The sequence below is a fragment of the Peromyscus maniculatus genome, chromosome X (assembly GCF_049852395.1).
Source record: "Peromyscus maniculatus bairdii isolate BWxNUB_F1_BW_parent chromosome X, HU_Pman_BW_mat_3.1, whole genome shotgun sequence".
Taxonomy (NCBI): Eukaryota; Metazoa; Chordata; class Mammalia; order Rodentia; family Cricetidae; genus Peromyscus; species Peromyscus maniculatus.
The window spans coordinates 290,176-313,887 of record NC_134875.1 but is presented as its reverse complement, the minus strand read 5'-3'; the positions used below and the strand labels follow the sequence as shown (position 1 = coordinate 313,887).

Below are 23,712 nucleotides of genomic sequence, written 5' to 3'. Positions count from 1 at the left end.
TTCCAGCTTTGATCTGGAAGTTCCAACCCCCATTGAAGCTTCGGTAACTGTCACGCCTACAAGGCAGGGCCAAGAGAGGAGCCTGAAGACCTGAGATCCAGATGCGCCAGCTCTCTTGTTTGGTTCCTGGACCCTGGACGCTGGAGTTCTCGAAAGAACACCGCCAGACTGTGCTACCCCTTTCCCAGACTCTGTAAACTATCCATTCACTTGTAAGTTACCCCACAAAATAAGCCTCCCTTTTAACTACGTTGAGTGGCCTTAATAATTTCACCAATATTCTTATGTCATGCTTTGTTTTCAAATGAAAACAATATCCAGGTCATAATTACACCTAACATGATATAACTATCCCACGTACAACCACCAACACATTATAAGTTTTAGAATAAGTGGCAATGTCCCTTGAGGGACATTCTTTTGGTATCTCAAAATTTAAATATGATAATCACTGGTATTCTCTTAATTGATGTTACATTACATGATAAGGCAATTGAGGAAAGAAAACACAAATATCTGTGCAAACATATCCTTAACAAAATATGAAAGAAACACTCATGTCCATTCTAATCCTTGTTTCTGCAACTGGTCACATAGCTTTAGTTGGTATTTAGAACTACCTTCCTCTACTACCCCATTCTGTATTTCCTTCACCCTTGGCAAGCACCCCAGCAGGTCTTGGTGTGGTGGTATTCTAATTGTACTGAAATGTGATTTTGATTGTATGTTAATAAATAAAGTTGCCCAGGGGTCAGAGCTATTAGAGCCATAGCAAGAATGTGGCGGTGGTGGCACACACCTTTAATCCCAGCACTTGGTAGAAGATCTAGGTAGATCTCTGTGTGTTCAGGGATAGAGCCAGCATTGGAGACATATGCCTTTAAGACTTGGGGGACTGTACATACAGACAGTGATGAGGCAGTCATGTGTTTGGGTTTACAACCAATGAGAAGGCAGAACAAAAAGACTATGAAAAGACGTACACACAGGAAGTAGCTCACTTTCGGGAAGCTAGGACCACGGCAGGAGGAAGGATGAGATTTTAGCTCTGAGCTCTGACCTCTTGGCTTTCTCTTTTACATTGGTTCTGTGTTTCTTATTTAATAAGACAGTTGGTTACATCTACACCTTGGTTCTTTTCCTGGAGCAGTGACCCATACCTCCATTCCTAAAGGTTCTATGCCCTTTGTCATCCTGCCTGGATTAAACTGTTATATACTGAGTTTTTTTTCTATTTAGCGTGATATTGGTTATGGAGCTGCTGTAAATTGCCTTTATTATGTTATGTCTTTTCTATCTCTAGTCTCTCTAGGACTTTAATAATGAAGGGATTTGGATTTTTGTCAAAGGTCTTTTCTGTGCCTAATGAGATGAACATGCCTTTTATGTACTTGAGTCTACAAGCAAGACATTATACCTGCTTGTTTCCCAACTACTTTCTGAAAATGTATTGCTTTTGTTCCTTGCACCAAATAGGAACATAATCAAGAATCTAAAGCATCGTTGTTATAGGTATATAAGGTTTAAATCCCAGGCCATAATTTCCTCTGAATTTTAGAAACTAAAATATTCTCAGTTTGAGGAAAAATATATTTCTACTGAGAGGTTTCTGAATACCTTAAATTTTCAGTACAATTTAGAAATTTAGAAAATTTCTATTCTTTGTAAAGTCTAGGACACTATGGATCTGTGATACAGTTTGGGAATTATAGTCACCTGCATTCCTTTTTAAGATATCCTCACCTGAGTCCCAAGTACAAGGAATCTTTTGATATGGGCTATAATCTCTTTGCCAAGTTTTCTGCATATATTAAGAATATACAAAAAGAAAGCAAATAAGAGTAAGAATTCTTTTTCAAACTCTATTTTTCTCAGATACTTGCTCATTCTCCCATCATCACTCAACTAAAACAGAATTTTCACAAAAATATAGTGCATTTTAGGGAACAGCCCACTTCCCCCTTCATTTTCTGTTCTGTCCTCTGAAATTCGCTTGCATTGAGTTTTAGTATATTTAGAATCCAAGATTCAATATATTAATTACCAACACAGTTCAAATACAGAATTCATGGCTTTTTGGAACCTACTCCCTCTGCTGGGATGCCTCGCTCACCCTTGATCTAGGGAGGGGAAAACTTGGTTCTGCCTCAACTTGATATGCCATGCTTTGTTGACGCCCATGGGATGCCTTACCCTTTTTGAGGAGTTGATGGAAGGGGTTGAAAGGAGGTGGGGGAGGAAATGGGATGAGAGGAGGGAGGGGAAACTGTGGTTGGTATGTAAAATAAATTTTAAAAGTTAATAATAATATAAAAGAAAAAAAACAAATCGAACATTTGTTGACTAGCTGTGAACTAGCTGAAGAACTATGCCTTTGAAGTTCTTTAAACTGGGGCTGGAGAGATGGCTCAGAGGTTAAGAGCACTGACTGTTCTTCCAGAGGTCCTGAGTTCAATTCCCAAGGACCTAGCATCTCCAATAAACATTCTTGAATAGGTTTGTTTTCCTCTGAGTCATAAAAACATAGTCTCCTCTCTTGGACCTTATGTCCAAGATATTTCACTCACCATTTGAGCTGACTCTGTCTCATCAGGGTATTAGTGGAAAAGAGCTAGTTCAAGCAGCATGTACACCATGAAAGCTTATTAAGAACATATTTAGTTATCAAGATAATACATTTATAAGTGACCTTATTACTTCATTGCCTCAAATTTTGAAAAAAAAATCTCTGCTAAGAGAATTTAAACATCTGAATGACAACTTAAATATTCCACTTCTGGACAAAATTGATCAAGACAGTGCTGGGAAGCACACAGTTTCCAGAAGTCTGTTCTTGGATGGAGATCAACTAACACTGGCTGACTGCAGTCTGTTATCCAAACTGAATATTATTAAAGTAAGTTTGAGTATGAGTGGCTGCATAGAGTGAGGGGTTTGTGAGTTGGTAGAACATAGGAGAAATGGAAGGTTTGAATTGGAACAGGAAAAATGTGGAAGAGCAAGGAAAGAGATACCACGATAAATGAAGACATCATGGGAATAAGGAGAAACAGAGTGCTAGGGAAGTTCCCAGGAATCCACAAGGATGACCCCACCTTAGACTACTGGCAATAGTCAAGAGGGTGCCTGAGCTGGCCTACTCTGGTAATCAGATGGCTGAATACCCTAACTGTCATCATAGAACCTTCCTCTAGTGACTGATGGAAGCAGATGCAGAGATCCACAGCTGGGCGACAGGCTGAGCTCCAGGAGTCCAATCAATGAGAGAGAGGAGGGATTTTATAATCAAGGGACACTGAGATCACAATGGGAAAATGTACAGAGATGGCCAGCCAAACTAGTGGAAACCCATATACTGTGGACCAATAGCTGTGGAGCCCCCATGGTAGTGGTCTAGCCTTCTGGATAGGTGAGACAGTTGTTTAGCTTGAACTGTTCAGGCGGCCCACAGTCAGGGGGATCAGGATCTGTCCCTGGTACATGAGTAGGCTTTTTGGAGCCCAGTGCCTAAGGTGTGACAGCCTAAGCAGCCTTGGTGCGGGGGGGGGGGGCTTGGACCTGCCTCAACTGAATGTACCGGGCTCTGCTGACTCCCCATGGGATGCCTTGCCTTGGAGGAGGTGGGAAGGGGCGTGGGTTAAGGGGGAAGGCTGGGGAGTGGGAAAAAGGAGGAGAGGGGAATCTGTGGTTGGTATGTAAAATGAATAGAAAAATTGTTAATAATAATAAAAAGGGGAATAAACAAAACAAACAGCTGCCAAGATAGAAATACATATGCAAGAAAGTTATTGGGGTAAACCCATGTGAAGGAATATGCAGAGAGAGTTAAAAAACTGGGACAACTATCATATCACGATGCAGGACTAATTCCTGAAGAAGGAGATGTAAGCAAGATCTTAGACTGCAATGCAGTTGTACAGTTTCAGCAAAATTGTTGGAGAGCCCTCAAGCCAAAAATGGCCATTAGAAGAATCCAGGTCTCCATGGAATGGTCTTCATTAGTATTCTTGCCTTGTTCATTCAGTACTTGGGAGCCGTCCATGGGAACTGTGGCTTTGGCAGAAAAATAATAATGGATTAAGGAATGCAGCAGTTGGGCACTTGGCCAGTTACACTCCTTTTGGTTAGACATTTTAGAGGCACTTTGTGGTGGACACCACAATAACTAAATTTAAAACTGGTTGCCAGAACACTATGGGCCAAAAGCATATCTTCAAAGCTATATGCATATATAGCTAATATGGGTAGCTATCAACCTCTGTTCTTGCCACTAATAAATGCTTCACCATCAATGTACAAGGAGTAAGGTTTAAGGTACAAAATTAGAACACAAAAAGCATTAACTGATTTGGATTTAAAATGCAATGCCATATCCCAACCCTGAGCTGTTTCCCCATTCTCAGATCTAGCCCTGGTCACACACACTATGTACCAGCTCAGCCTGGTGAGTGTTCCAGATTGCTACCCAAACTTTCCTCACACTCCCAAGCCTAGATCATATAGCACAGCTTGTGCATGAGCCCAGGCAGAACAACCCGGGAGTCACATTTGTATGCTTTCTTGGTTACTACTGAACTGGAATGACTCCCACCACTCCAATAAAAAAATCAGCACTAAGTGCCTAAAGGACTAATGTACCAACTCTTCATACCAGATTTGAAATCATCCAAGCTTGGACAACAGCAAAAACAAACCAAACTTCCACACAACAGTCAGCCTAGAATCTCACATCAGACATACAAGCAATGAAAGAAGTCTACATGCCCAGATCAACACACACACACACACACACACACACACACACACACACACACACACACACACACACACTGAAAGAACAAGATAGTATGCTCATCTCTATATCCACCAGTCCTGTAGAAATATCCCTCAATGAGAATTTTCTAGATCAATGGTTCTCAAGCTGTGGGTTGTGACCCCTTTGGGGGTTGCATATCAGATAACCTGCATATCAGATATTTATATTATAATCCATAACAGTAGCAAACAGTTATGAAGTAGCAATGAAATAAATTTATGGTTGGGGGTCACCAAAACAGGAGGAACTGCATTAAAGGGTTGCAACATTAGGAAGGTTGAGAAAGACTGGCCTAAATGTACACCAGGAAATGATAAAGACAATTCAGGAGTTTAAAACTGCATTCAATAAAGAGACAGAAATACTGAAGAAAATTCAAGCTGAAATGAAGAAGTTGAAAAACATCAATAACTAAATTAGAAAACTCAGAGGAATGCTTTGCAAGAATCAATCAGGTAGAAGATAGAATATTAGTACTTGAAGATAAAGTAGAGGAATTAAATCACACAAGCAAATATGAAAAATAAAATATATAAAAGGAAATTAAAAAAAACCCAAATTCATATGGAAGCAATAAAGGCCCTGCACAGCCAAAGCAATTCTGAGCAAAAGGACCAATGTTGGAGGGATTACCATATCAGATTTCAAGCTATATACAGAGCTATAGTAATAATATAGAAAAAAAGAGCATTGTAGTAGCAAAAAAGACATGTAGATCCATGGAACAAAATAGAATACTCAAATATGAGTGAATGTAATTAGAATCCTCTGATATGACAAAGATGCCAAAAATACACACTAGAGGAATGACACATTATCTTCAACAAATAATATTGGGAAAACTGGATGTTCATATGTAGAAGAATGAAATTAAAACCATGTCTACCACCTTGCATAAAATCAACTCCAAATGGATAATGGGTCAGAGATCTCAATGTGAAACTTGAAACACTGAAACTGATAGAAAAAAAACATAGACAGGACCTTATAATATAAAGGTGTAAGAAAGAACTTTCTGAATAGAACTGTATTTGCTCAGCAATTAAAGCCAATAATTGAAAAATAAGACCTCATAAAACTAAAAAGCTTCTTAAAGTAAAGCAAATAATCAATGGGGTCAAGAGGAGGTCCAAAGAGTAGAAAAGAATGTTGACCAACTATATATTGATAGAGATTAATATATAGATTATACAAAGAACAACAAAACCCCAAAGTATTAGAAAATAATGATCCTAACTTAAAAATATGAACATAGTTCTCACAATAAGAAATAAAAACATCTAAGAAATCTCTTTTAAAAAATGTTCATCATCCTTAGAAAAATGCAAATTTTCATTCTAAAGGAGAATTTACTATGAGAGAAGTACTTTAAGAGTACACACACATACACACACTATGAAAGCAGAAGGGAACTGTTTTGAGAGATGAAGGGTGCCAATGGTGGGGGGAAGAAGCATGGGGGGAAGAGAATGAACACAAAGTCCAAATAAATATATGTATAAAAATGTCACAATAATACCCATTACTTTGTATATCAGCTAAAAAAAATGGGTGTGAAAAGCAGTGGCAACTGAAGCATGGTGTGGTAGCTATTCTTGTCAACTTGACTACATCTGGAATTAACTAAAACCCAAGCATCTCGGTATACCTGTGAGAAACTTTTTAACTAAATCATTTGAAGTAGGAAGACACACTTCTAATCTGTATCTTTGAGGTGGGAAGAATCATCTTTAATCTGGGCCATACCTTCTGCTGATGGTCTATATAAAGAACTTGGAAGAAGGAAGCTCTTTATCTCTCTCTTTGCCTGTTTGTCTTCATTCTGGCTAGCAAGTCCATTTCTTCACTGGCATTAGAGCCTACTTCTTCAGGATTCCCGTGTACACTGAAGACAAGCTGAGATATCCAGCCTTGTGGACTGAACAAGTACTAGATCGTTGAACTTTCCATTGGTAGACAGCCATTGTTGGACTAGCAGGACCACAGCCCATAAGCTACTCTAATAAATCTCAACCCCCCACACAAGCTTCTACAGTACTATATTTCCATATGGCCTTTTCAAAAGGCCTTTGGTATTAGTTAGACCTCTCCATATTCCTTTCTCTATCTTGCCATTTCATCCCTATCCTATTTAATACTTCCTGTTCTCTTTCCTACTTTCCCCTTTATAACACTATATTTATTCTATTTCCCATTCTTTGAAAGATTCCCTCTCCCCCCATGGTCCCTTAATTAGTTCATCCTGAGAGAGGTAACACAGACTCAGAAAGACAAGCATATCATGTTTTCCTTCAAATGTGGATGTTATCTTTAAAGATTTGGATATGTATGTTTTATTTAGAATACTTACAGATGATAGGTAATTGACAACTTTCTTAACAAATATATTTGTCAAGGTTCTCTAGAAGAACAGAACTGATAGAATAAATATTCATATATGAAGTTTAAATGGAGTTACCCTATAATAGGGGACCAATCACAACTAGACAGCAGACACTACCAAATGAAACCCCTACTACCAAGAATAAGTTACCTCTTTTATAACTGTTGGCCAATGAGGTCCCATAGATCCCCAAACATTATATTTCACCAATGCTATTGGTAACCCCTATTCCCCAGAACTTATCAGTAAGACCTACTGAAGATAGTACTGAAGACATCACATACCTGAGTCATAGAATATGAAGAAATCTAGCTGTTGCTCTATTGGAAGCTTCATCCCTACTGTTTGCTCTTTATAAAGTTTCCATTCTTCAAAGATGATTCCAAACCTCACCTTGCATGGACTACACAGATTTTTATATTTCCTGATGGTCAATGGTACATTTTAAAAATGCATTTTATTATTTTGTATGTGTGTGTGAGAGAGGTGAGGGGGGCACATGTGGAGGACAGAGGCCCTATTCACAATAGCCAGGAAAGGGAAACAACCTAAATGCCCTTCAACAGATGAATGGATAATGAGTATGTAGTACATATACACAACGGAAATACTATTCACTGTAAAGAAAAATGAAATCATGAAATTTATAGGTAAATGGATCAACCTAGAAAAGATTATATTGAGTGAGGTGATCCACATCCAGAAAGACAAACACTACAGTTTTTTCATCTGCAGTTCCTAGTTCTAAATCTTCAGATATAAGCATAGCTACTACCCCTCTTCAAAGAAGCTTCTCTTTACAGCAAGTAGAGACCATCACAGAAAAATCACAATTCGACATAATACAGAGATCAACAGATTGTGACGAGCCCAGCCACAGTGGGTACATTTACATCACAGCTCCTGCATCTATGGTTTAGGAACATTGCAGAAGAGAGGCAGAAAGACTAAGCACCAGAATACTAGGAAGTCTGCTGTGAAACAGTCTCTCTTAGAAATGTCTACATAAAAAAGACTGGAACAATGGTAATATCAATAGACATATTAACATGGAAGGGGGAAACTTCACAGGGTGACACCCCTAGAAAAAGAACTACAGGCAACTAATGACTTCTAGGAGGAGAATTAACTTTTCCCAGGGATAAGCTCCTTTATTGGTTGTTCAATTCAGAGTTGTCAGCTGTAAAATGATATAAAAAACCACTAATAAAAATGGATTCAGCAGGTAGTATTTGTATATATAGTTGCACACACACACACACACACACACACACACACACACACACACACACACACACCCCAAATAAAATAAAAGGAAAAAATACTATTAACTTGAGCATGGAGGGGCTGGAGGGAAGAAAGTGATGTAGTTCTATTTCAATTAAAAACATTAAAAAATAAATTCTGGGGAAAAAAGAAAATCACAGGATCAAAATGATTCACTGCTCAATTTTACTAAAGAAGAACCAATGCCAATGCACCTTAAAATACTCCATAAAATAGAAAGGAAAGGAACATTTCTGTACTCTTTAAGTCTAGTACATATGTGATATTAAAATCAAGTAAGGATATAAGAACAACAAAAACGGTAGAGCATTATTGCTGGTAGACATAGATGTAAAAATCCCCAATAACATAGTGATGAAGTTTGATAACACATTAAAACTATTTGTAGCTGAAGTTTTCTTTTGTCCCGGCCTGCCAGCAGTGGGGACAAATCTTTCCCACTCGCGTTCCCCAAGTAAATACACAGAGACTTATATTACTTATAAACTGTATGGCCGTGACAGGCTTCTTGCTATCTGTTCTTATATCTTAAATTAACCCATTTCTATAAATCTATACCTTGCCACGTGGCTCATGGTTTACCAGTATCTTACATCATGCTTCTCTTCCTGGCAGCTGGCAGCGTCTCTCTGCCTCAGCCTTCCACCTCCCAGAATTCTCCTCTCTCCTTGTCCCACCTACACTATACTTCCTGTCTGGCTACTGGTCAATCAGTGTTTTATTTATCAGTCAATCATAGCAACATATATTCACAGCATATAGGGCATCCCACAGCAACTATTACATGTTATGATCAAGTTGTTTAACTCCCAGGATGGATGGATGCCTCAACATATGCAAATCAACAAATTTAACATAATGTTACATATCTAACACACACACACACACACACACACACACACACACACACACCTACCTGCATGAATGTTCAATAACATACACACACAATACCTGAAAATAAAAATGGGTTGGGGATATGACTCAATTATAGAGCTCTTACTGGTATTTTTGTGGCCCTGGGTTCAGTTTGGAGCACTGAAGAAAAAAAATCTAAAATTAAGAATATATATAATCAAGATGAAAGACCTATACAATGAAACCTTTAAGACACTGAAGAAAGAAACCAAAGATGATTGTAGACAATGGAAAAGCCTTCTCATGCTCATAAATTGGCAGAATTAAGAATTTAAATGTGACCATATTACAAAAAGCTATCTATATACAGATCAGATGCAATCTCATGAAAATACCAATGACCTTTTTCACAGAACTAAAAGAAATATATTAAAATTCATACAGACCTATTTAGGGATTGCTAAAACAATCATGAGCAAACAGAGTAATTTTCTAGTAATCACAATATTTAATTTTAAAATACACTAAAAGCAATAATAACAAAAGTAGCATTGTATTGATATTAAAACAGATATGCAAACTAATGGAATGGAATAGAGGAACAAGAAATAAACATACACAGCTACAGCTATCTGATTCTTGATAAAGATGCTAAAACACATTTTTTAAAAAAGCCCCTTTAATAGGTTTTGCTGATAAAATTGGATCTATACAAATAGAAAAATAAAACTAGTTCTTACGATGTACAATAATCAACTCAAAATGGACCAAAGACCTTAATATAAGACATGAACCTCTGAAACTACTAGTGGAAAGCTTAAGCAAAGCACTTCAAGATATAGTATTCACAGTAACTTTCTTCATATGACTCTGAAAGCCCAGAGATTTGACATGAAATTAAAGAGCTTCTGTACAGCAGAGAAAGAAAGGAAGAAAACAAACAGCAACAATGATGGTGAGAATATTGAGGGGGGGTGCTTTTTATACTGTTGGTGGAAATGTAAATTAGTCTAGCCATTGCATAAATCAGGAGGAAGATTTCTAAAAAAAAATTAAAAATAAAAGTGAAGGAAGTTAAGCCACTTGGGCTGACAATACTTCCCACAAGAACCATAGACTAACAAAATCCCTGTACCAGGCATGAGAAACCTCCTTTAAATGTTTGGGGCTAGATAAAAGAATCTACTACCACCACTTTGCCAGACAAACATAGTTCCTTACTGCATGCTGAATCTTATCCTTATACCCACAGATACGTGTAACTACCATCTCTCATCAAAGAAGCTTCTCTTTACAGCAAATGGAAACCATCACAGAAAACCACAACTGGACATAATGTACAGATAACAGATCTTGAGAAGCTCATTCCTAGTGGATACATCTACACCACGGCTCTTGCATCTATAGCAAGAGAATATGGCAGAAGGGAAAGAAAGATTATAAGACCCAGAATATCAGGAAGTCTCTCCTTGAAATGTTTGCATAAACAAGACTGGAACAATGGCAATATTAAGTGATATGTCAACATGGAAGTGGAGAATTTTCATGGGGTTCCATTTCTAGAAAAAGAACTACAGGCAACTAAGAATTAGCCTCTCTCAGGGACAAGCCCCTTTATTGGTTGTCTAATACACAGTGGTCAGTCTTGAAACCATATACACATAAACAACAAAAACAGACTCAGCAGGTTGTATTTATATATATTTGTGCATCTGCATATATAAATATGTATTATGTATGTAACAGTAATAACCAAAGAAAAAGAAGCTTTCACCTTGAGAGAGAAGGTCATGGGAGGAAAGGGAAGGGGGAAAAATCATATAATTCTATTTCAATTAAAAAATATTTTTAACAAACCTAAAAATAGAACTATCATATAAAATAGTTTTATCATTCAAGTACATATACCAAAGAAATCAAAGTCAATATTCAAAAGAGATACTTATACATTCTTATTTATTGGTGTACTACTCACAACATCCCAGTTGTGGAATAAATCTAGATGCTAATCAACGTAAATGAATGAAAAAAATGTAGCATATGTGTTCAATGTAGTAAAATTCAGCCACAAAGATCAAAATTCTGGCATTTTTAGGAAAATGATTAGAATTGAAGAACATCATGTTAAGTGAAATAATAAATACTGAGAAAAACATGAAGCATATGCTTTCTCTCATATGAGATATCTAGGGGAAAAATGAAGGACTAGAGATGTATTTTAATGTTACTATAGCATGTACAAGGTCTTAGGTTCAACCTCTAGTATCAGAAAAGAAGATGATGTAAAAGTAGAAGGAAGACTATTATGGAAGTAGAAAGTAGTCAAGAGGAGGAGGGAAAAGAGAAGGGAGGACAGATGGAAGTGGATAGACTAAAAATATGTTGTATGCTAATATGAAAATACCATAATAAAAGCCATTTATGTATAATTAAACTGTGCTAATAAAACAAAAGTGACTAAAAATTCCAACAATTATTGGTTACAGAATAAACAGAAATACCAAAGTATAAACATCTGGAAATGCCAGTAAGAACATGTAATCACACGTGAGCCAATATCAATATCATGGATACAACAAAGAAACAGCCACTTCTGAAATGTTGCTAACCAACAACTACAATATTTTACTTACTGAATGATATAGTTAAATCTGAGCAGACTGCATTAGGAATTGTAGTAAAGATAATACAGATTCTACTTTTGGACAGCGAAGAATAAGAGTAAGAAATTGAAAATCATTCAAATTAGGCAATTATTGAAGGGCTTTGGAGTGGCCTAGTCAAGAGCCTGGCAAAATCACTTATCCAAAAGCAAAGACAAAATGAAAAGTTGTCAAAAATACCCCTTCATGACATCAGATTATAAGCCAAAATGAAACAATAAACGAAGAAGCATTAATTAGACTCTGGCCAGGGAAGCAGGTAGGCTAAGTGCAGATACTCAGTTTTTAAACCTCTGCTTCAAATAAAAATCCAATCTCCCACACTCATCCTCACCTCTGAAGCATACTACTTGCTCTGGCCTCCACTTCTCTGTCACCACCTCCAATAAATCACAAAAAACTCCTTCTTCAAACTTCCTTCCCTTGACTCATCCCATTGTCCCAGTCCCAATTCCAGCAGGCAATCCTTCTGAACGGACAGGCCACTCTTTCCAGGTAATCAGTTAGCCTGTCAGCAGATTTTTATCTCTCCCTCCATTCCTTCAAGTCTAATGCCCAAGTCTCACCCCCAGCTCTGTAGGATACCACCTGCTGTGGCTTCTCCTCACTCTCTGCTCCCATTACCAGGGGACTAAGAAGATCCAGGTAGAACACCCTGATTTCCACCCTCCTGTGGTCCCCCTCAGCTTCCCACCCCCAGCCAACCCCCATTGTTAAGTGTCAGTTTCCAATACCTAGAAACAAATTTTACCTAGAAACCCCAGTGGCCACACCTATGAGGACCCAAAAAGAATTCCCTACCAGGCAATACACAGCAACTATACTCTCCTAAGAAACAGAAACTAAGGAACAAAAACACCCACCAAACAAAGACAAGACCAGATGTCAGCACCTAGAATTACAATCTTCCCAAACTCAGAGGCTTAGATTCCAGTGTAAAAACACAATAACAACCAGGACAATATGTCTTCACTAGAGTCCAGCAACCCTACCACAGCAGGCCCTGTATATTACAACATAACTAAAGCACAAGAAAAAGGCCTTAAAACCACCTGTATGAAGATGGTAAAGGTCCTTAAAGAGGAAATTAATAAATCTCTTAAAGAAATCTATGAAAACACAAACAAACCGTGGGAGGAAATGAATAAAACAGCTCAAGACCTGAACATGGAAATAGAAACAGTAATGAAAACCCAAACTGAGGGAAATTTGGAAATGAAAAATTTAGGAACTTGAAGAGGAACCTCAGAGGCAAGTCTCACCAACAGAATACAAGGGATGGAAGAGAGAATCTCAGGCATTGAAGGCATGACAGAAGAAATGGAAACTCAAGTCAAAGAAAATGTTAAATCTATAAAAAAAAAAAAATCCTACAAAGCATCCAGGAAATCTGGGACAGTATGAAAAAACCAAATCTAAGAAAAGTAGGAATTGAGGAAGGAGAAGAAACCCAGGTAAAAAGCACAGAAAATATTTTCAACAAAATCATAGAAGAAAACTTCCCCAACATAAAGGAGATGCCTTCTTTACAAGAAGCATACAGAACACCAAACCAAATAGATCGAATCAGAAAAGAAAGTCCCCTTAGCACATAAGAGTTAAAACAAAGAATGAATATTAAAAGCTGCATTTAAAAAGAACAAGTAACATATAAAGACAGACCTATTAGAATTGTATCCAATTTCTCAACGGAGACTCTAAAAGCCAGAAGGGCCTGGACAGATGTGTTGTAGATTCTAAGAGACAACAGATGCCAACCCAGACTACTATACCCAGCAAAACTTTCAATCATAATAGATGGAAAAAATGGGATACTCCATGATAAAACCAAATTTAAGCAATCTACAAATTATCTATCTACAAATCCATCCCTAAGAAGGAGCTAAAAAGAAAACTCCAACCTAAAGAGGTTCACTACACTCAAGAAAACACAAGAAAAAAAATAACCCCAGACCAGCAAAGCAAAAGAGGGGAAACACCACACACATGCATGCACACATGCACACACACATTCACATCACCATAACAAAATAACAGGAATCAACAAATGCTGCTCACTAATATCTCTTAACATTAATGGTCTCAATTATCCAGTAAAAAGACACAAACTAACAGGATTGATGTAAAAACAGGATCCATCTTTCTGCTACATCCAAGAAACACACCTCAACACTGAGGATAGACATCACCTCAAGGTAAAAGGATGGAAAAAGATATTCCAAGCAAATGGACTTAAGAAGCAAGCTAGGGTTGCCACTGCAATATCTGACAAAATAGACTTCAACCCAAAACTAATCAGTAGACATAGGAAAGTGCACTACATAACCATCAAAGGAAAAATCCACCAAGTGAACACTGCAATTCTTAACATCTATGCTCCAAATACAAGGGCACCCAAGTTTGTAAAAGAACACTACTACAGTTTAAATCACATATTGACTCTCACACACTGATAATGGGAGAATTCAATGCCTCACTCTCACCAATAGATAGATCATCCAGACAAAAACTAAACAGAGAAATGGAGGAGCTAACAAATGTTAGAAACCAAATGGACCTAACAGATATTTACAGAACATTTCACCCAAATACAAAGGAAAATACTTTCTTCTCAGAACCTCATGGAACTTTCTCAAATGAACCAGATACTCAGATATAAAACAAGTCTCAATAGGCACAAAAAAGTTGAAATAACACTCTGTATCCTATCTAACAACCACATATTAAATCTGGATATCAACAACAACAGAAACAACAGAAAGCTTACAAACTCAAGGAAACTGAAGTCTCTACTCAATGAAAAATGGGTCAAGTCAGAAATTAAGAAATTAAAGACTTTCTGGAATTAAATGAAAATGAATAACAACATACACAAATGTATAGGACACAATGAAAGTGGTTCTAAGAGGCAAGATCATAGTACTAAGTGCCTGTATAAAAAAAAATTGGAGAGATCTCATATTAGTATTTTAACAGCACACCTAAAAGCTCTAGAACAAAAAGAAATCACACACAAAAGGAGTATATGGCAAGAAATAATCAAACTCAGGACTGAAATCAATAAAATAAAAACAAACAAAAAATACAAAGAATCAATGAAACAAAGAGTTGGCTCTCCAAGAAAATCATAAGATCAACAAACCCTTATCCAAATTAACTAACTAAAAAGCAGCAGGAGAATATCCAAGTTAATAGAATTATGAGTGAAAAGGAGAACATATGAATGAACAGTTACCATGGAAAACCACAGAATCATGAAGACATAATTTAAAAACCTGTACCTCATCAAATTGAAAAAAATCTAAAAAAAAAAATGGATAATTTTCTTGATAGGTACCTGTAGCTAGAGTTTTCCTGCCTTGCCCACAGTCAGAACAAATCTTTGTCACCCGCCAGTCCTACAGCCGCTCAGACCCAACCAAGTAAACACAGAGACTTATATTGCTTACAAACTATATGGCCATGGCAGGCTTCTTGCTAACTGTTCTTTTATCTTAAATTAATCCATTTCCATAAATATATACCTTACCATGTAGCTCGTGGCTTACTGGCATCTTCACATGCTGCTTATCCTGGTGGTGGCTGGCAGTGACTCCTTCTGCCTTCTTGTTCTTTCTTTTCACCTCTCTGTTAGTCCCGCCTATACTTCCTGCCTAGCCACTGGCCAATTAAAAGCCTCCCAGCCAAAAAAAATCCTAGGACCAGATGGTTTTAGTACAGAATTCTACCAGACTTCCAAAGAAGAGTTAACAGCAATACTCCTCAAATTATTCCACAATAGAAACAGAAGGAAGACTGCCCAATTCATTTTATGAGGCCACAGATACCCTGATACCCAAACCACATAAAAACCCAACAAATAATGAGCATTACAGCAAATAGATCCATACTTATCACCCTGCACAAAACTCAACTCCAAATGGATCAAAGACCTCAACATAAACCACATGCACTGAACCTGATAGAAGAATTAAGTGGAGAACAGCCTCAAACTCATTGGCACAGGAAAAGATGTTTTGGACAGACCACTGTTAGAACAGGCACTAAGATCAACAACTAATAAATGGGACCTCATGAAACTGAGAAGCTTCTGCAGGGCAAAGGACACTGTCATTCTAACTAAGTGGCAGCCTACAGAATGGGAAAACTTTTTGCCAACTACACACCTGATAGAAGGCTAATATCCAAAATACATAAAGAACTCAAAAACTTAGATATCAAGAAAACAAAGAATCCAATTAAAAATGGGGTACATCTGTGGAAGAGGGTGAGGAAGAACTGTGGGATCCAGAGGGTTTGAAGACACTGGGAGAGCCCAGCCAGCAGAATCAACTAAGCAGGGCTCATGGGAGCTCACAGAGACTGAAGTGGCAATTGCAGAGCTTGCACAGGTCTATGCTAGGTCCTCTGCATATATGTTATGGCTGTTGGCTTGGTTTTGGGGGTGACTTCTGACAGTGGGAGTGGGAGTATCTTTGACTCTTTTGCCTGCTTTTGGGATCCTTTTCTCCTAGTTGCCTTGCCCAGCCTTGATGTGAGGGTTTGTGCTTAGTCTTATTGTCTCTTGCTGTTCAGTGCACACATTGTTGGTGGGAATGCAAACTTGTACAGCCACTATGGAAATCAGTGTGATGGTTCCTCAGGAAGATCTACCTCAAGGTTCAGCTATATAACTCTTGGGCATATACCCAAAGACTACCTATCCTACCACAAAGACTCTTGCTCAATCATGTTCATTGCTGCTCTATTCATAATAGCCAGAAACTGGATGTCCCTCAACAGAAGAATAGATTTTTAAAAATTGACACATTTATACAATGGAGTATTACTCAGCTGTTAAAAATAATGACATCATGAGATTTACAGGCAAATGGATGGAACTAGAAAAAAAAATCATCCTGAGTGAGGTAACCCCTACCCAGAAAGATAAATATGGTATGTATTTACTTTTATGTGTATATTAGCCATTAAGTAAATGATAACCAAGCTACAATCCATAGTCCCAGTGAGGTTAGGTATAGAGGAAGGAACTAGAGAGTACAGTACAGATAGCTCTTGTTAGAAAAGGAAAATAGAATAGAAAATTATGATTGAGGGTTGGGGCTGGAACAGTAGGATCAAGGGGGCTGAGGGAAGGAATATGGGGAAAGACAGCTAAAATTAAGTGTTATTTGAGGGACAGTATGGACACTTCATATAATAGAAACTTCCTAAAACATATACATAAATGAAAGCTATCTAAAGGAAATCATCAGATAATGGGGAAACAGAGCCCCCAACTGGCCATCTCTTGTCACCAAAGCTTCCAGTACTGCGATTGGCTTACATCTAACTGAGTTGCTGGCCAAAGGGTCTCATTTGAATCCCCAAACAACCCAGGCTGCTGCCAAGGCTATTTGTTGTTCTCCACAAACTGACAGCAGCCCCATTACTGAAGACAACACCTACACAACTCACTGAACATGAAGAAGTGAGCTGATGCCTACAGAGAGCCTTCACCCCTATGTTCTAGCATCTTTGGCACAGGAAGGCACTCTGCACATTACCAAAAGAGAAATGTATTACCAATCTAGCCACAAACCCTTTGATATACTATGGTATCCTGCCTGAATGATATGCTAGGGCAACGGTGGCACAAAGCTTGTGGGAGTAACCAACCAATAGCTGATTTAACTAAGGCACATTCCATGAGATGGAACCCATACCTGAGAGCTAGGGTAAAACCACTAATCTAAGAGCCAACAGGATAGACGACACCAAGGAAACAAGGCCTTCTAAATACAGTAGGACTTGTTTTCCTTTGTCATACAGAAGCTTTTTAGTATCATGTAATCCTATTTGCCAATTCCTGGAGTTATTCCCTGTGCTATTGGAGTCGTTTTCAGAAAGTCCTTACCTATACCTGTATCCTGATGTATTTTCCCTTTGTTTTTCTCCAGCAATTCTTAGGCATTATATTTAAGGTTTTAGGGTCACTTTGAATTGATTTGCATACAGGGGGAGAGATATGGATCTAGTTTCATTCTTCTACATGTGAACAGATAGTTTTTCCAGCACTATTTGTCAAAGAAGCTGTCTTTTCTCCAAATATGTTTTTGATCCCTTTGGCAAAATTTAGATGTTTCTTTCTGGATCCTCTATTATATTCCATTGGTCTACATATCTGTCTGTAAAATAGCTCATACTACAAGAAAAACTGTAATTGTTTTTGAAAAAGAAAAATAATGAGATTGAGGAGGGTGAAATTAATTCAAAATTCTCATACACGGATGGTGGTTTATGTGAATCTGATGAATGTAAAATGGTACAGCCCTTTCAAAAAGTTTGGCAAAATATTAAACATAAAGTTACATAAATAATAACAATAATAATAATATGAACAAGCAATAGATAACCCACAGTTAGGTATTCAAGGAATTAAATTATACAAAGGGGTTTCGATACGATATAAGTATACATGAATATAATGTATTTTGATTACATTTTAATGTCTTGAAATTTGGAAGATAGAAGAAAAATGGATTGATTTTTAAAATATTCATGATATGGAAGTGACAAGACTCTATACTAGCTAGAAACATATGATGGAGAAGGGTGAGGATGCCTCATAACTGAGCATGTTTAAAGTTCAATTCTTGTCTCCCTCTTATGTTATGTTTCTATGCTCCTAAGGGCAGCAAATGGGTTGTCCTCCTAGCACATTACTAAACAGTATGAGGAATACAGGAAAACAGATTAATAGAGCAAAAATATGACTAACAAAGCAGTCACCAGTGGGTTCTGCCAAACAACTAAGCCTAAAGTCACCCTCAAGGCCACTCAACAGATGCACAACACCCCCTGAGACCATCTGAGAAGCCATCAATTTCCTTTCTTACTCAGAACACCTCCTTCATTATCAGCCACTCCTTGCCTAGAACCCGCAGGTGTGGCACAGGATAGGTTTTCCAAGATTTTTTTCATTGCTGTTAGTCTTTGCATAGGACAATAGAAGTTTTATGTACAGCTCAGATAAACATGAGGGGTATCTGGTGTTGTAGAAAAGGTCATAGTGGGACTCAACTGGTGGATCTCTGATCACCAGGTAAAGAATCCTAAGAGCAAAGAGGTTTATTGTTCCAGAGCTTAGTCCTCAAGCCCTAGATTTGAAAGGCAGAAAACACAGCTGCCAGACAACAGACACTGAATGGATATTTTGTTGTTATTCTCAGAGTTGACAAACAAGGGCAGAGTTTTACTTTTGAGACTCCTGAGACAGACACCAAGACAAGGAAGCTACCTATCTGTCCCAGCTTTGTATTTTCAAGTAAGAACTGGGAGGAACACACGGTAGAAGTCCTCAGACTCTACCACTCCAGTGAACATTCTGTTCATCACATTACTTATGAGACAATGTATGTATGACTTCTTTAATACTGTGGTAAATCATATTTTCTTTTCATGGTTGTTCTATAATAGGGAAGACTTGGAAGTCCCAATATTGGCCCAAAGTGCTTATGTTATTTCTGCTTTGTAGTCACTTACCTAATGTAAAATGAACTGCTTTTAAGTTTTAACCACAGTGTATCCTGACAAGGTCAACATCTTACTAAAAAGCAACAATAAAATAAGACCACTGTATGGGAATAGACTATTGAAGTGTTCCCAAATAGGAGAGCTCAGAGTTTTTATTCAGTAATGAAATAGTAAAATTTCCAACTTTTTTTTTCATGAAACTTGCTGGTGGTGTATTATGTTCATTTAATACATAACATTTTGGACAATAATTTTGTCTAAATCCTTACTAATCCTTACTAATAAAGTATTCACAAGAGCATTATTCAGAGTTAATATTCAATTCGTGCACTAAATAAATGTCATTTCCAGTAGTTTTAAAAGGTTCTTCAGAGTTTTTTTTCGGGACAGAAAGAAAGGTTTCTAACCTACCTTCTCCCAAGACTTATTCTGCCACTACGTTGACAGCCTTGCTCTGAGAGGGCACACTAAGGGTAAAATCTGGTCAGAGAACATTAGTAAAAATGAGATAGAAATAAGACAGCGCTGTAAATTCTTGCAAAAGCAGGGTTCCTCCCTCAGCTTCATGGCTGAGCAAAGTGAGGCATGCTGAACTCTAGAGACCAACTGAGTGACAGATTCAAGGCTGGAAGGTCTAACCGAGTTTGAAACCATGTATACTGAGCGTCAGTCTCAAGCCTAGATTGTTCCAGCTCTTTCACAGTGTTAGTTAGGCCCAACTGGCCCTATACTGATCTCCATGAGGACTGTATCGCAAAACTAGCACAAATCGTGACGATAGCCTTGCGGCAAGCCAGGAGTGTCTCCCTCAGCCAGTGTAAGGTGAGTACTATCATTCTGGGATGGGGATTGAAGCCACCACTGCCCACTGTGCCAGGCCCCAAAGCACAAGACTAGGTTAACCCGTGGGTCCTGGCCACCTAAGACACCCACCCCTTCACAGACCCGAGGGGCGGCACCTACCTGGGCTGGAGGTCGCGATTCAGAAGTTTGCGGAGACAAAAGCAAGCAAAGAAGGCTGAAGTGAAGCCTTGTCGCTCCTTTTGCTTTTTACTACCCAGTCCGCAAGGCAGTCTGGCTCCCGTTCCCCTCCCCCATGCCACTGTAGCCTTGCAGAGAACCTTAAGGCTCCGCCCCGCTCCTTCCGGCCCGTGCACAGTGGGAGCGTCACCGGGGGCGTATTTAAAGACTAGGTTCCAGAAAGATCAGTCAACTGCTCTAGTTTCATTGAACAATTTTGGAGGTATAATAAGAGAAAGATGGGTCCAGGATATTAAAATGCATGTAAAACTCGGGTTGACTGCCTGCTATTTCTGTGCTCTTCTATAATCTTCTGGCTGTTTGTCTTAACGGTAACTTACTGAGATTTTTTTTTAAGAAATAAATTTCTTACATTAACTTTCCACAGAACTAAATTTCTTACATTAACCTTCCACATTGTCACATATCCCTCACTTCTGGATTTCCATAGATTCAGATGAACATTTTGAATCAAAGGCCCAGCTACAGTGCTAATATAGTGAGCCTTAGAAGAGGAATAAACCACAAGGAATGAACAACCTTGTGAGAATGAAATTTAATAATATTGCATAATCAAAAAACTAAGAAATGGATCGTAAAGTAATCTGTCATAAAGGCACGAAAGAAATTAGTTTTTGGATTCAACATCAACAGAAGAAGAAAAAGTTTTCATTATGACTGAGGCTTTTAATATTCCTCTATGGTTTTTATCTTGGAATTCTTCCTGTCTACAGTTGTTTATTTGAAAAATTGATAGTCTTTTTTTAACTCAATTTAGATATTCCTCTGTGATTCCTGCACTATAATTTCTATATAAATGTATATTCTCCTTTTCCATTGAGTCCATATGCCTCATTTACCTATTATTCTGGATTATAATTTCTCTTTCTGTATATCTCTACCTTGCAGTGAACAAGCAGCATTTTGAAATTTTGTATTTTTCAAATACAAAAGAACGTTTTTATTTTTCAAACCTAATTTTCAAGCATAAGATGTATTCTTTAATGAATATTTGTCTAAGAATTGCCCAAGACCACTGAATGTACACATGAAAGATTATACCCAAAATGTGAATTAATGCCAAGAAGAATAGATAAATAAAATGAAAATCTAGATTTAATCTGGCTGGTGTTCATGCATGCAACAAATATTGAGTCTTACTATATGTCAACCTTTGCACTGATCTCTGAGTACAAAATGATGATCAAAACCAGTACATAATTCATGCTTATATAATTTTATACTTAAAGAACAAATCAGTGATGATCAGGCAAATAGGAAAAAGAAAAATATTCCAGATAGAAGGGAAGCATGATCTAATGTCTAGTGATATGAAGGAACATGATAATAGTAAATGAGATCAGTAAAGATAAGAGGAAATTGATTATAAAGTCCCCCAAGAAAAGGCAAGATGTTGATAAGGTTTAATTCAGAGAATTTTTCCATTATAATAGTAAAGAACATTTATGAAACTTACAGTAACTGCTGAATATTGACCTGTTTTATAATAAACATTTAAGGCAGATTATATTATTTGTACTTTAGGGGTAAGATAACTAACGCACATATAAGTTAGTCAGTCTTACCAAGATCACATGGAAGTTAAGTTTTCAAGATAAGATTAAAACCTAAGTAAATAATATAAATGAGAACTATAATAAAAACACAAGTAAAAACCTAAAAAGTGTTCTTTCAACAAAATATGTTCACTGGCTCTAGATACTTGACATCCATCTATAATAAATCATACTAAGAGCTTCAAGAAAATAATACACTGGACTCAAATATTACTATTGTAAACCTATGTCTTAGCAGCAACGATGGTGGGTGCCTTTGGTATATGATGCTCCCCGAAAACAGAGCAAATAAGGGAGGAAAAATAGATGTCCTGAATGCTACTATGTGGAGCACACCTACAAGTTTGATCAAAAGGCTTTGCTTCTCTGAGCTTCAATTTCCTTCATATATGGGTATAATAATCATATCTATCTTATAAGACTATAATGATTAAATGAGACCATATAAAGTTTTGCCTGTCAAGCAGTGTCAGTATTATCTGTTGTTAAGATTACTGCATTTTAGTGGCTGAAAGAGAGGAAGTATGAAGGCAAGATAGAGTCCAGGTACAATTTGATCAATAGTAAATGGATAGTAGAATTTTTGAAAAGTTTATTTTCACCTGGGCATGGTGGCATATGTCTTTATTCCCAGCACTTGGAAGGTAGAGGCAGAAGGAGCTCTGTGAATTCAAGGCCAGCCTGGTCTACATCGTGAGTTCTAGGACAGCCAGGGCTACATAAAGAGACCCTGTCTCAGAAGAAGAAGGAGGAGGAGAAGGAGGAGGAGGAGGAGGAGGAGGAGGAGGAGGAGGAGGAGGAGGAGGAGGAGGAGGAGGAGGAGGAGGAAGAAGAAGAAGAAGAAGAAGAAGAAGAAGAAGAAGAAGAAGAAGAAGAAGAAGAAGAAGAAGAAGAAGAAGAAGGGAAGGAAGGAGAAGAAGAAGGGAGGAAGGAAGGAAGGAAGGAAGGAAGGAAGGAAGGAAGGAAGGAAGGAAGGAAGGAAGGAAGGAAGGAAGGAAGGAAGGAAGAAAAGAAAGTAGGCATTGAAATTATTTACTTGTTGACTTCTCTCTCTCTCTCTCTCTGTGTGTGTGTGTGTGTGTGTGTGTGTGTGTGTGTGTGTGTGTGTAAAGCAACTCACATAGTGTATGACACAGAGCATATTTTAGGAATGAGTGAATATATGGATGGATTAAAACCTAGGAACAGCTGGGCATGATTTTACATACTTGTAATCTCAGCACTAAGAAGACCCAGTCAGGAACATTATGAGTTTGAGATTAGTCACTTCTACATGATGAGAACCTGTCTAAAACAAAAGACCAAAGTCCAAACAAACAACCTAGAAATAATGTGTAGGATATTAAATAGAAAAATTTCCCGCAATTATATTCTTCTGTTTCTAGAACATACTAAGCTTGTTTGTATTCAACTTTCAAGATATAATATGCACATTAATTTATTCTTCCCTTCACTGCTTATAGTCCAAGCCGGGGGTTAGTACTATTTTTCTGTAAAGTCATATAGTAAATATTTTCAGCTATTTTTGAGACATATACAATCTGTCTGTAACTAAATTCTAATTTATAAAGTAGCAGTAGCCATGGGTCACAGAAA

At 37.7% G+C, this 23,712-nt stretch overlaps 1 protein-coding gene across 6 annotated transcripts in view; it reads right to left on the bottom strand.

The window, feature by feature from the left end:
• Tmlhe (trimethyllysine hydroxylase, epsilon) overlaps positions 1 to 20,650 on the bottom strand; it is a 113,359-nt gene extending 92,709 nt beyond the window's left edge. For 2 of the 6 annotated variants that reach the window (XM_042268775.2, XM_042268778.2), the window contains exon 1: positions 20,483 to 20,616. The gene's annotated coding sequence lies outside the window, so the exon portion shown is untranslated. Of the gene's footprint in view, positions 1 to 19,930; positions 20,000 to 20,482 lie in introns of all 6 variants that reach the window. The other 4 variants (XM_076562258.1, XM_076562257.1, XM_042268777.2 and 1 more) reach the window with 4 other exon arrangements.
• Positions 20,651 to 23,712: the final 3,062 nt, after the last annotated feature.